The sequence below is a fragment of the Bombina bombina genome, chromosome 4 (assembly GCF_027579735.1).
Source record: "Bombina bombina isolate aBomBom1 chromosome 4, aBomBom1.pri, whole genome shotgun sequence".
Classification (NCBI taxonomy): domain Eukaryota; kingdom Metazoa; phylum Chordata; class Amphibia; order Anura; family Bombinatoridae; genus Bombina; species Bombina bombina.
In genome coordinates this window covers 298,838,349-298,854,035 of record NC_069502.1, presented here as the reverse complement: position 1 = coordinate 298,854,035, position 15,687 = coordinate 298,838,349, and positions in this window count along the sequence as shown.

Here is a 15,687-nt window from a genome sequence, read left to right as displayed (position 1 = left end):
ACTTTCCAGGGTATAATTGTCATCATGGGAAGAATGGCGCTGTTAGAGAGTAGTGAAATATCAGTCGCTTTGCAATAGCCTATTTTAGGTTTCCCATAAAACTATCAAATAGCACTAGATTATCTACACCCTACTAAACCTGTTATAATCAGAAAATCCTGAGGAACAGAGGTATATATGTACATCTTCATAGTTATTTGCTAGAGTCTATGTGTGGCTGCCATCCTTAGTTTCCCTATGACCACACTTAGCCTATCCAGAGGCATCTAATATAGTAGTACAACCTGTCTACTTGTCCACTAAGATATGTCTGAGATTTTATTATTGCCAAATTACTACTTTAAACATGTGCATACTTTCCTATTTTCCTTGTACAAGCTAGTAGTTATGCTAATGTTGCTAATACCTTATATTTTATATTTGTTATGTGTTTTATTTTAGTGATGGCTAACTTTCATTTCTTGCTTAAAGGTCTCCTTTTTAAACTATTAATCTAATAAGTGACCAACTCGCCTTAGGGCGTGATATAATTTGCAATGACACACTGTCGCTACATTAAGAAGTAAAATTGAGGATAAGCTTGCCGCTTTGCAAACTCTCATGTGTTCTAACAGTTTCATACATAAACAGAACAGTAATTAAAACTTGACTACTTCTATTATATATAGACACAATTTTATTCTTAGACCTACTGGTACCTGTTTATGTTGGCTAATTGTTATACAATTCTTATGTTATGTTATATACTATCTGTTTTCTCATGGTTTCCTCACGTATTCTAAGTCTTAGATATGCTTAAAATATCTCTCATATGTACTAAGATAGATTGATTGTTTGCTGCACGACACCGCATAAATCTTGGCATATGCCAATAACTAGTTAATTATACCCAAGACAACAGCTACTAGCCTAAACAATAAAACATCTGCTCTATTTCATATAGTCACATAAATTTTGCAACTTAAATCAACCCTTCTGCAACCCATCTATTCCTTAGCCTATATGTATCTGCAGGAGATTTTGTTAATTCCCCCACTTAGTTCCTTAGTTCCATAAGCTTCAATAATATACGATTTCTACGATTGGGCACTTCAATGTCCAAATCAGGCACCCTATGTTACTTACTTTTATATATGGCTCCGTCCCCCCACCCCTATTCCCTATGCGTATAGCGGTGCTTACCCGCTGAATATCCCCCTCCCCCCTATATATCTCAGCCCAAGAGTGGCTGATACTCATGTTAAATCTCCACAGGCTGATGGTTTGGTCCTAGGTAAAATATTATTAAAATGTGGAGTTCATACGCTGATAATATAAAATGAAGTTCTATTTTCTCTCGCCTAAGATATTGTCTATCTTCATATTCAGATTTGAAATGTATGTGTATACTACTTTCGCAATAATATCTCTGTATAGACAATGTATTATTCTCTTTGTTGTAACTTTGGCCTTAGGGCGAGTCCTTGTTGTGATGATTCATGCTTAACTTCAATAAAAAAATTATTTAAAAAAAAAAAAAATTATATTTAACTTAGGGGGGTGTCAGTGTTAGGGTTAGACTTAGCTTTAGGGGTTAATACATTTATTAGAGTAGCGGCGAGGTCCGGTCGGCAGATTAGGGGTTAATAAGTGTAGGTAAGGTAGCGGCAACGTTGGGGGGGGGGCAGATTAAGGGTTAATAAATATAATATAGGTGTCAGCGATAATGTAGGTTGCGGCGGTGTCCGGAGCGGCAGATTAGGGGTTAATAATAATATGCAGGGGTCAGAGATAGCGGGGTCAGCAGATTAGGGGTTAATAAGTGTAAGGTTAGGGGTGTTTAGACTCGGGGTACATGTTAGAGTGTTAGGTACAGACTTAGGAAGTGTTTCCCCATAGGAAACAATGGGGCTGCGTTAGGATCTTAACGCTGCTTTTTTGCAGGTGTTAGGTTTTTTTCAGCTCAAACTGCCCCATTGTTTCCTATGGGGAAATCGTGCACGAGCATGTTTTTGAAGCTGGCCGCGTCCGTAAGCAAAGCTGGTATTTAGAGTTGAAGTGGCGGTAAATTATGCTCTACGCTCCCTTTTTGGAGCCTAACGCAGCCCTTCAGAGAACTCTAAATACCAGCGGTATTTAAAAGGTGCGGGGGGGGGGGGGAATGCGTAGCTAACGCACCCCTTTGGCCGCAAAACTCTAAATCTAGCTGATATTGTTTATTTAAACTAATGACATTAATAGTTTTAATTTAACTTCAGCGCTTATCGCTTAATATTATTGTGTTGCTTAACCTTATATTTATATTTATTTGTACTTTTGTTGTATTTTGGATTAAGTACATTTTATTTTTCAATTTAAATATGTATAGGAGAGCAATGAGTTAAAATTGTTCAAATATCTCATCCCAGCTTTTTGCCATCCAATTAGTGGTTAACCAATAAGAACAGAGCATAAGGTATTTATTTTAATGGTTCTCATTGTTTTAACTATGTCTATGATTAAGGCTACTGGCCGAAACATGTCAGACTCATTTTTTCCTTTTATGCATCTGGGGCGCGATCCGATATAGATCGCAGTTTGCGGCGCAAGCGAGGGAACCCGCAGTTTCAGCTCGCAACTCGAGCTATCCCATATATGGCGCCGTCAGATGCTAACATGCCGTAAGTCTGACAAACCAGCGATGTCCAGAAATCTGCGCAAGTACAAATTTCTGGCGTCGCCAGTGACTTGCGGCACGTTAGAAACTGCCGGCGCCTACAAAACCTGACTAAAGTCTAAATCACCCGCACTGTCTAACACGCCTCCCTAACATAGCCCGCACTGTCTAACACGCCTCCCTAACATAGCCCGCACTGTCTAACACGCCTCCCTAACATAGCCCGACACGTCTAACCCTCTATCCGCTATCCCCCCTCACTAGCCTAACAATAAAATATGTATTAACCCCTTAACCGCCGCTACCTAATAAAGTTATTAACGCCTAAACCGGCGCCAGCTATATTAAATCTATAACCCCCTAAAGTGAGCCCCTAACACCGCCGCCATCTACCTTACCTACCCCCTAAAGTGAGCCCCTACCCCGCCGCTATCTATTTTAAAATTATTAACCCCTAATCTAATCCCCCTGCCCCGCCGCCATCTATATTAAATTATTCAACCCCTAAAATACTAAACTATCCCTACCACTAAACCTAAGTCTAACCCTACAAATAGCCCTGAAAATGGCTTTTTGCGTGGCATTGCCCCAAAGTAACAGCTCTTTTGCCAGCCCTTAAAAGGGTTTTTTGCGGGGCATGCCCCAAAGTAACAGCTCTTTTGCCAGCCCTTAAAAGGGCTTTTGGCGGGGCTTTGTCACAAAGTAAACTGCTCTTTTGCCTACAATCTACATCCCCCTACACCGCGGCCACCTATAATAAATCTATTAACCCCTAATCTAATCCCCCTACACCGCCGCCAGCTATATTAACTATATTAACCCTAATTATATTAGGGTTAATATAGTTAATATAGTTATTATATTATATATATTAACTATATTAACCCTAATTATATTAGGGTTCATATAGTTAATATCGTTATTATATTATATATATATTAAGTATAATAACCCTATCTAACTCTAACATCCTAACTAAACTCTTATTAAAATAAATCTAATATTAATATTATTAATTAAAATATTCCTATTTAAATCTAAATACTTACCTATAAAATAAACCCTAAGATAGCTACAATATAATTAATAATTACATTATAGCTATGTAAGGGTTTATATTTATTTTACAGGTAAATTGTTAATTATTTTAACTAGGTAGATATTAAATAGTTAATAACTTTTTAATAGCTATTATACCTAGTTAAAATAATTAACAATTTACCTGTAAAATAAATATTAACCCTAACATAACTACAATGTAATTATTAATTATATTGTAGCTATCTTAGGGTTTATTTTATAGGTAAGTATTTAGATTTAAATAGGAATATTTTAGTTTATAAATGAATTAGATTAATTTAATATAAATTTAGTTAGGGGTGTTAGGGTTAGATAGAGTTAATATAGTTAATATAAATACTATAGTAACTATATTAACTATATTAACCCTAATATAATTAGGGTTAATATAGTTAATATATATAATGTAATACCTATATTAACTATAATATACTTAGGGTTAATATAGATAACATAGCTGGCGGCGGGGTAGGTAGATTAAATTAGGGGTTAATCATTTTAATAGAGATGGCGGCGGTGTAAGGGGCTTACATTAGGGGTTAATAATATTAATATAGCTGGCGGCGGTATAGGGGGATTAGATTAGGGGTTAATATTTTTTATATAGGTGGCGGCGGTGTAAGGGGTCAGATTAGGGGATAGATAAGGTAGATGACAGCGGTGTAAGGGGTTCACATTAGGGGATAGATAAGGTAGATGACAGCGGTGTAAGGGGTTCACATTAGGCGATAGATAAGGTAGATGGCGGCGGTTTTAGGGGCTCACAGTAGGGGGTTAGTTTATGTAGATGGCGGGGGTCCGGGAGTGGCGGTTTAGGGGTTAATAACTTTATTAGGGATTTCGGGGGGGGGGATCGCGGTTGACAGGTAGATAGACATTGCGCATGCGTTAGGTGTTAGGTTTTATTTAGCAGATCGCGGGTGACAGGTAGATAGACATTGCACATGCGTTAGGTGTTAGGTTTATTTTCTAGTTAGTTTAGGGAGTTAAGGGGCTCCAATAGTCAGCGTAAGGCTTCTTACGGCTGCTTTTTGTGGCGAGGTGAAAATGGAGTAAGATTTCTCCATTTTCGCCACGTAAGTCCTTACGCTGCATATTGGATACCAAACTGCGCTGGTTTGGTATACCTGCCTATAGCCCAAAAAACTACGGGCGACGGCAGAAATATACGGGCGTAACTTCTAGGTTACGCCGTATATAGGATACCAAACCAGCGCAAATATTGGCGTCGCCGGCTTTTGCGGGCGACGATGTTTATCGGATCGACCCCCTGATATTAGCTGCATGTGGCAGCTTTTCCTTTAAACATTGTTGAATAATAAATTTGGACGTTTTAACTGAAGTTTGTGCCGGCTGTCCACATTTTTTCTTTCTTTATATATATATATATATATATATATATATATATACTTACAATACTTATATCATATTCCCCTATGTGTAGAATATTGGCATATAAAATATTTTCAGTAAATTTATACTTATTTAAGAACTTTATTAAATATGAATATTGTATAAATATGATTTTACATGTTTTTACCTACTTGACTGTAAAGGGCTCCAGTGCACTTACATATATGTCTCTATATGTATACATATCTTTTTATGTGTTTATTTGTTTATATTTGTCTGTAAATACATATATAAATACATAAAGAATTTGTCTTACATATATAATATATATATATATATATATATATATATACATATACATATTTAGACATGTGTATGTATGTTTCTCTTTGTTAAAGCCCTTTGCAGACTTTTTTTTTTCTAACACCTGAGACTTCATATCGTTGTAACTTTAATATGCAATATTTTTCTTAATACTTTTTAGAAAGTGTTATTATGAGTGTACCTATACTTTTAAATGCATTTTTTATGTGTTTTGTGTAACATTTTGTCGAGTGTAACGGTTAACCAGAGCTCTGAAGTCGCTTTTTACTGACACACGTTGAATTCAATTGTGCTCAAGCAAACGCGTCAACTTTCAACTTGTAATACACATACTACCTGCGAAGCGTAAAGAGCTGCAATAAACCCCATCTGTAAATGGGAGAATGTGTGCACTAAGAGCAGTGGGAGGAAAATGCAGAGTACAGAATGATATTACATTGAGATGTAGGGAGCAATATAGCTGTATAAAGAGAAGTAGGAAAAGGGAAAAGGTTACGTGGCAGAATGTGCAACTGCAGTTAATCCTTCATTATAATCTGATCACCTGTTGCACCTGAGAGCAATCAACAGTGATTATATAATAAGAGTAACCATCATGGTGAGGTGGGATAGATGAAGTTTAGATTAAGTTTGTTTGCAGGCAGTGGTCAGATGCTTTAGGTGAGCTGAGATGTCTGAGTAAAGTGAGTCTGTGGGATAAAGAATAGGGAGAGTTCAGCTTCAGGGGTTTCAGGAATGAAGGGAATGGTGTAGAGGGGGGGGGGGTCAATAACAGGGGTAAGAATAAAATAGTGTACAAAATGAAAAGGATGAAAAACAGAAAAATAAGAACATTGTAAAATACATAGGTTTCATCTTCAGTGCAGATTAATTTCTCATCATACCCCAGTGTGTATAGCAGGTAAGTGTAAATCACTGTTCTGTGTGTAGCAGAAAAACTTAATAGATATTCTCTTTGAGTTACTGAGAAAATTAATTATGTCTTAGGTGTGAGAAATATGTATAATTTTACATGACCTTTGTCTTTCCCCACAGCCTGAAATTGGTGTTCTTTTTGGAGTTTAGCAAAGCCCCTATACAGTGTAAATATGTTCAAAGACAAGTTCAATATGCAGATAATCTTCAACAATGTTTTCATGACCATAACGTATATATAAATATATTCCTTTTAATACAATAAATATGATGCAGTGTAATTAAAAACAGCAAGTTGGATAATATTTAGGGAACATAAACATAGTTTACAAGCGTCATACTTAAATAGCTTTCTTCGATGGCTGTGATATGGCATAGCTGGTGATTTAGAGAAGTAGGTTCATAAAATACTTATAAAGATCTTAATAATAGGCAATATCATATTTCTCTAAAAATATCTGCAATGGCAAAGACATTTTACTTTTATTAATTACTGTATTTCACTAAGGAAATACAAAGTACCTGAAGGTACAATGTCTGCAGTACAGCTCACAGAAAGACAATGTTGCCAGATATATTATGAACGAATGACCCGATCCACAAATAAATCAGGAAAAAGTACATTATAATCTAAGAATGGGATGGAATAATTTAAGTCTAAGTGGCAGCTATACTTAGACTTGGTAATATAATGTGTAAAGGCAAAAATGTAGACTCTGCAGTTTACAGAAGGGTGAAAATGTCCATTGAGTGCTTTGCTGGCTAACCACTGGTCGCAGTGTTCTGGCCAATAATTATCTCAGCGTTGTTTGAAATGATCTATAACTAAATCAAATTGATGACATTTTTAAACATGCCAAATGCTTTGGCTCAGTCTCAGAAGCGTATGGCCATGGCGAATCATGCAGATCTGCTTCTTGATGTGACATAATATAATGTGACTTGTGGTGCATTTAGAAATTAGACTTCATGCAAACTCCTGACAATGCATAGCTTGCTCCCCAAACGAGGGGAGGTCTTTAAATCCCGAGGCAACTGGACACATTTGCAGAAAATATGTTTGTCTAATAGATATGTTACACTAATAATAGCTACAGCTGTTATAACGTATTGCACACAATAAGCTGTGGGTTAGTCTTTGTGAATTACTACATAATATAAAATACCTTATTTTAATGATTTATTATAGTTATTATAGCAATTAAAATATTTCTCATGTTTGAATTTTAAATGTGAAACTAATGAATGCTAACTATTGTTACATAATACGCATAAAATCAGAACTATGTTTTACTTGAATTTAAATTAATCTAATTTAATAAACTAATTAAATACTTTAAACTTGTTTCAAATGGTGCACTGATTATTCAAACCAACGTTTTAGTTTCATATTCGCTAAATTAACTTTACAATGATTCTGTGAACTAAAGGCAAATATAATAATGCCATTTATTCCACATATTTGTAAAGTGTGTTTTAAAAATCATTTGAGTTGGATTTTTGATTAAACACATTAACAAAAGCAATGACCAATCAGTCACTACAAGTGTCACATAATGATTCTTATATATATATATATATATATATATATATATATATATATATATATATATATATATATATCCTATATTATAAAAGGCCAGGTGTGTTTGTCTGATGCAGTCATGCTCAGTAGAGACTGTGCAAGGACAAACATAACTGGCCTTAATCCGCAGGCACCGCAGGAGCGAGATAGATTCAGGAAGCTCCAGCACTCTCAGCTTTTAAGTTACATGAATAGATGGATATGGATAGAGGGATAGATGGATAGAGATAGAGGGATAGGGATAGAGGGATAGCGATAGAGATAGAGGGATATACGGATAGGGATAGATGGATATAGGGATAGAGGGATGGAGGGAGAGGGATAGGGTTAAAGGGATATAGGGATTGATGGATATAGGGATAGAGATAGAGGGATAGAGGGATATACGGATAGATGGATATAGGGATAGAGGGATAGGATAGAGGGATATAGAGATTGATGGATATTGGGATAGAGGGATCGGGATAGAGATAGAGGTATAGGGATAGAGGAATAGCGTTAGAGGGATATAGGGATATATGCGGATAGGGATAGATGGATATAGGTATAGATGGATATAGGGATAAAGGGATAGAGGGATTGGGATAGAGGGATATGGATAGATGGATAGGGATAGAGATAGAGGGATAGGGATAGAGGGATTGGTATATTTATTTCCTTAAACATTTTGGCCCATGTACATGGGATTTAACACTAGTATGTATATATGAACTATTACAAACAATCTCATTCAACAAAGCAATTTTGGTGTGTCTAGATTTTGTTAAATGATAGGCCATCACTGTAATAAATTAGAAATAAATTGTACGGTGCAATAATTTGACCAAATGCATTACAGTATAATTGAATGTTTACTCACTGCATTAAGCCTTTATTGCTTCCCAATATTTACTGTGTAGTATCAGGGTTTGGGAGGATGATTGTGGAGACACTTTAAAACGCAAGTTGATATAAAATGAGTCTAAAATAATAGTAGAGTCCTCCTTCCAGGCCAGCTTCCGCAAGCAAGCTTCTAAATTTGCTTATCACATTGACAATCCTAAAGGAATAGTAACACAAAGAAAGAAAATACCCAGTTTCCATGAAACGTGTACATTAAAACGTGTCATTACATTTAACGTGTCATTAAAAAGTATTTAATTTTGTCCAATATTTGTTCATGGGGTGATTTGCAATCTGTTTGTCCTCTATTTCTTATGTGGCAGCAAAGGAGCAGCTGGACAACAGCTTAAAATGTAATAAATTTAAGTTATAGTTAGTGCTACAGTTACAAACCAGCAGCTGCTTTTATATATATATATATATATATATATATATATATATATATATATATATATATATCACAAAAACCAAAGAAGGCACTCTCCGTTTACCAAGCCGTTTAATAGTAAACGCTTTCAGTGTCTCCTCCGTCCTCAGACCACTTACAGACATTAGCAACACATCACCTTAAATAACTACTTACCCCCACCGTGAGATACCGCCATCAGTCTCCCAGCCTCCGTGTAGTGCAACTGCGCATGCGCGCCCGGAAATAGGGAGAGCCAACGGGGACAAACTAAAAAGCAAAAGTGAAAACAATCAAAATCACATACAAATGAAATAGTACAGCCATCAATGTATAACTATAGAGCTAATAGCAGTGCTGATTTACATATTAGTTTTCCTGCCTTAGACTAGGCACACTGTCACTTATACTAATCGTCATTAAACCCCTGCATTGGCTAATATACTATACGTCTACAACTTGCCTACACTCCAACCTATAAGCCAAAATGTTTTAAAGGGGTTGACTACATGTATTCAAACCACTACCTATGTAGTAATCTATTGCCATCATCTAGAATTAAGTACATAGTTAAAGCTGTCATGTAAGTAAGCATCATACAGAATTAAACACATAGTTGGAACACGCAGACCTGATATGTCATATTTTGAAACCTATATTCAAACCATAGACACTATTTGGTTAGACATATTCAATACATGATACCTAATAACCTGCTCCTCAGATTGACATAAACATTACTGTTAGGAGCCCTAGGTTAAAAAGTACCCCAACCAGTGTCAGAAACTCAATAAACAAAATGGCCCACTACACATGTGCCCATGAATACTAAATAAACAATATCCCTATCATCTAAACTAAACGATAGGAGTCAGAGAGCATACATCTACTACATCCCTTACAGAAAGCACTGATAGTCCAACTGGACATTGAGTCCCTTTGGATACATGGTATCCAAATTAAAAATCCACTGGGACTCCCATTGTAGTAGACGTCTACCCCTGTCACCACCTCTAGAGTTTCGTGGTATATGGTCTATGATGATGTACCAAAGATCAGACACAGCATGGCCACTGGTACAAAAATGGCGAGCCACCGGTTGGTCCGAATCACCATTCTTAATTGCCAGTCGAATTGCTGACTGGTGGTTCGCCATCCTCGTCCTGAGATCATCCTGGGTCTTGCCCACGTAAAACCTGCCACACGGACAGTGCAATAAATAGACAATGTACGTGGTTGTGCAAGTAACCCTATGTTGAATGTAGTACTTTTTATTAGACCATGGATGTAGAAATGTGTTGCTCTGGGTTAAACCACCACAGGTAGTACATCCAGTGCAGCGGAAGCAACCCTTTTTAGTGGTATTTAACCATGTACTTGGCATGTAACCCTCAGTGTTATCAGGTCTTAACAGCATATCCTTAAGTGATCTCCCACGTTTGAAACCAACAAGTGGTGTCACACAGGATGCAAAGGGTAGGGATTTGTCACTCTCAAGAATGTCCCAATGTTCCTTCAAAATCTGGGAGAATTGTAGTTTTTCAGGTGAGAAGATGGTGGTAAAAATCATTTTCTTCTCACTCTTATCCCTCTCCACCTTAGTGAGTGCTTGTTCCTGCGTAAGTCCTGATGCCTCCAATACTGACTGATCAAGATATTTAGATCCATACCCACGATCTTTAAATTTCTTATACATCTCATGTAATTGTTTTTCCTTCTCCTCCTGATTGCTGTCATTACATACCACTCTCTTGAACTGTGACCTCGATAGTGATTTCTTCAAGCTTGGAGGGTGACAGCTTGTGGCGTCCAGTAGCGAATTTCTGTCAGTTTCTTTATGGTACAAGGTGGTACTGATAACTGTATCCTCTCTGTAAATCCTTAGGTCCAGGAAATCAATGGTACTTGCATTGTAAGTCATCTTGAATTGCAGTTGTGGATTTACACTATTCAATTCGGTATACCACACCAATAATTCATCCACTGTACTGCCCCAGATAAGAAAAAGGTCATCTATGTACCGTCGGTACATCTTGATCCTGTGGTCATAGAAGGCAGTGGTAGCGATGGTTTCAAAATGAGCCATAAAAAGATTTGCATAAGATGGGGCCACATTGGACCCCATCGCTGTTCCTGATATCTGTAGAAAAAAGTCCCTCTCGAATTTAAAATAATTGCACCTCAAACAGAAATCCAATAGTTCGGACATCACATCAACAGGAGGGCCAATGTAGGGGTACCTTAGAAGGTGATAGAGAACAGCAGCCATCCCTTGTTCATGGGGAATCATGGTATATAAACTGGTCACATCCAATGTGACCAGAATGTCATTTTCACCACATGATTGGCAGTTCTTCAGCAGCTGAATGAGCTCAATAGAGTCCAAGAGAAAAGAGGTAGTGTGCCTCACGATTGGTTGCAAAATAGTGGACTCAATGTCCAGTTGGACTATCAGTGCTTTCTGTAAGGGTTGTAGTAGATGTTGTCTATTTATTGCACTGTCCGTGTGGCAGGTTTTACATGGGCAAGACCCAGGATGATCTCAGGACGAGGATGGCGAACCACTGGTCAGCAATTCGACTGGCAATTAAGAATGGTGATTCGGACCAACCGGTGGCTCGCCATTTTTGTACCAGTGGCCATGCGGTGTCTGATCTTTGGTACATCATCATAGACCATATACCACGAAACTCTAGAGGTGGCAACAGGGGCAGACGTCTACTACAATGGGAGTCCCAGTGGATTTTAATTTGGATACCATGTATCCAAAGGGACTCAATGTCCAGTTGGACTATCAGTGCTTTCTGTAAGGGTTGTAGTAGATGTATGCTCTCTGACTCCTATCGTTTAGTTTAGATGATAGGGATATTGTTTATTTAGTATTCGTGGGCACATGTGTAGTGGGCCATTTTGTTTATTGAGTTTCTGACACTGGTTGGGGTACTTTTTAACCTAGGGCTCCTAACAGTAATGTTTATGTCAATCTGAGGAGCAGGTTATTAGGTATCATGTATTGGATATGTCTAACCAAGTAGTGTCTATGGTTTGAATATAGGTTTCAAAAGATGACATATCAGGTCTGCGTGTTCCAACTATGTGTTTAATTCTGTATGATGCTTACTTACATGACAGCTTTAACTATGTACTTAATTCTAGATGATGGCAATAGATTACTACATATGTAGTGGTTTGAATACATGTAGTCAACCCCTTTAAAACATTTTGGCTTATAAGTTGGAGTGTAGGCAAGTAGTAGACGTATAGTATATTAGCCAATGCAGGGGTTTAATGACGATTAGTATAAGTGACAGTGTGCCTAGTCTAAGGCAGGAAAACTAACATGTAAATCAGCACTGATATTAGATCTATAGTTATACATCGATGGCTGTACTATTTCATTTGTATGTGATTTTGATTGTTTTCACTTTTGCTTTTTAGTTTGTCCCTGTTGGCTCTCCCTATTTCCGGGCGCACATGCGCAGTTGCGCTACACGGAGGCTGGGAGACTGATGGCGGTATCTCACGGTGGGGGTAAGTAGTTATTTAAGGTGATGTGTTGCTAATGTCTGTAAGTGGTCTGAGGACGGGGGAGACCCCGAAAACGTTTACTATTAAACGGCTTGGTAAACGGAGAGTGCCTTCTTTGGTTTTTGTGATATTTGATGGTTTGGAAGCGCACCCCGGCAGCTGAATGAGAAAGTGTGCTTGTTCCCTGCTTGTGCTTGTATATATATATATATATATATATACGTATATATTTTTAAAAGTGAAATATACCTATTTTTCTGGCTGATACAGGACAACTGACAAAGACATTGCTGGCTTATTATTGAATAGTTAAATCTGAAGCCATTCACTAACTAACACCTAGATTACAAGTTTTGTGCTATAGAGGGTGCGAAATGAACGCAACAAAAGCTGCGTTAATTCACCCTCCATAGCGCTGCCATTACAAGTTTTTAAAAAGCCGCCTTGTGCATGCGATATGGTTGCGATGAGCTCCATACTGCACAAAATCCAAGGGCTGAGAATAAGTGCTCGTGCACTCTTTCCCCATAGACATCAATAGGGAGAGCGTGTTTGAAAAAAAACTGAAGTGCGGAATGGTGATCGCTGTAACGCAACCCCATTGATGTCTATGAGGAAAAAAAAGTTACGTTTAAACCTAACACCCTAACATAAACCCCACATCTAAACACCTCTAATCTGCTGTGCCCAACATCGCCGACAACTAAATAAAGTTATTAACCCCTATTCCACCGCTCCCCGACATCGCCGCCACTAAATAAAGTTATTAACTCCTAAACCTCTGGCCTCCCACATCACCGCCACTAAATAAACCTATTAACCTCTAAACCGACAGCCCCCCACATCGCAAAAAACTAAATTAAACTATTAACCCCTAAACCTATCACCCCCAACTTTAAATTAAAATTAAGATTTCCCTATCTCAAAATAAATAAAAATTTACCTGTGAAATTAAAAAAAAACAAGTTTAAACTATATATTAAATTAACATTACTATTAAACTAAAATTAAAATAGCTACGAATTAAATAAACTAAATTACATATTAAAAAACCTAACACTACTAAAAATAAAATTACAAAAAATAAAAACTACTAAATTACAAAAAATAACAAACACTAAATTACGAAAAATAACAAACGAAATTATCCAAAATAAAAACAATTACACCTAATCTAATAGCCCTATAAAAATGAAAAATCCCCCCAAAATAAAAAGAAACCATAGCCTACAATAAACTACCAATAGCCCTTAAAAGGGCCTTTGTATTGCATTGGCCTAAAGAAATCAGCTCTTTTACCTGAAAAAAATACAAAGACCCCCCCAACAGTGAAACCCACCACCCAACCAACCCCCCAAAATAAAAAACTTAACTCTAACAAAAATCTAAGCTACCCATTGCCCTGAAAAGAGCATTTGTATGGGCATTGCCCTCAAAAGGCTCTATTCATTACCCTGAAAAGGGCATTTAGCTCTTTTAAGAACGCCCAAACCCTAATCTAAAAAAAAATCCACTTACAGTTTCTGAAGTCCGGACATCCAGGTGTCCAGGTGGCGAGAAATCTTCATCCAGGTGTCGAGGTCTTCATCCATCCAGGCGGCGTCTTCTATCTTTATCCAGGAGGCATCTTCTATCTTCATCCCGGCAGCAAGGAGCGGGTCCATCCTTTAAGACATCTGGCGCGGGGCATCCTCTTCATACGGTCGCTGCCGTACACTGAATCTTAAATGCAAGGGAGCCTTTTCAAAATGGCATCCCTTGCATTCCTATTGGCTGATTTGATTTTTTAAATTCAAATCAGCAAATAGGATGAGGGCTACTGAAATCCTATTGGCTGTTCAAATCAGCCAATAGGATGATAGCTACTGAAATTCTATTGGCTGATTTGAATAGCAAATAGAATTTCATTAGCTCTCATCCTATTGACTGATTTGAACAGCCAATAGGATTTCAGTAGCTCTCATCCTATTGGCTGATTTGAATTTCAAAAATCAAATCAGCCAATAGGAATGCAAGGAGCACCATTTTGAAAAGGCTCCCTTGCTCTCAAGATTCAGTGTACGGCGGCGACCGTATGAAGAGGATGCTCCGCGCCAGATGTCTTGAAGGTTGGACCCGCTCAGCGCCACCGGGATGAAGATAGAAGATGCCGCCTGAATGGATTAAGACCTCGTCGTCTGGATGAAGACTTCTCACCGCCTGGATGTCCGGACTTCAGAAACTGTAAGTGGATCATCGGGGGTTAGTGTTAGGGGTTTTTTTTTACTTTTTTTGGGTGTTTTTTGTTTTTAGATTAGGGCTTGGGCGTTCTTAAAAGAGCTAAATGCCCTTTTCAGGGCAATTAAAAAGAGCTGAATGCCCTTTTGAGGACAATGCTGATACAAATGCCCTTTTCAGGTCAATGGGTAGCTTAGGTTTTTGTTAGAGTTAGTTTTTTTATTTTAGGGGGGTTGGTTGGGTGGTGGGTTTTACTGTTGGGGGGGTCTTTGTATTAGCTGCTTTCCCTTTTAAGGGCTATTGGTAGTTTATTGTAGGCTAGGGTTTTTTATTTTGGGGGGACTTTTTTATTTTTATAGGGCTATTAGATTAGGTGTAATTGTTTTTATTTTGAATAATTTCATTTGTTTTTTTTCGTAATTTAGTGTTTGTTATTTTTTGTAATTTAATGTTTTTTTATTTTTTGTAATTTTTATTTTTTATTTTTTATAACTGTAGATTTAATTTTTTTTAGTAGTGTTAGGTTTTTTTTAATGTGTGATTTAGTTTATTTAATTTGTAGTTATTTTAATTTTAGTATAATAGTAATGTTAGATTAATATATAGTTAGGGGGTTGTTAGGTTTAGGGGTTAATAGTTTAATTTAGTTTTTTCAATGTGGGGGGCTGGCGGTTTAGGGGTTAATAGGTTTTTTTAGTGGCAGTGATGTGGGAGGCCAGAGGTTTAGGGGTTAATAACTTTATTTAGTGGCGGTGATGTCAG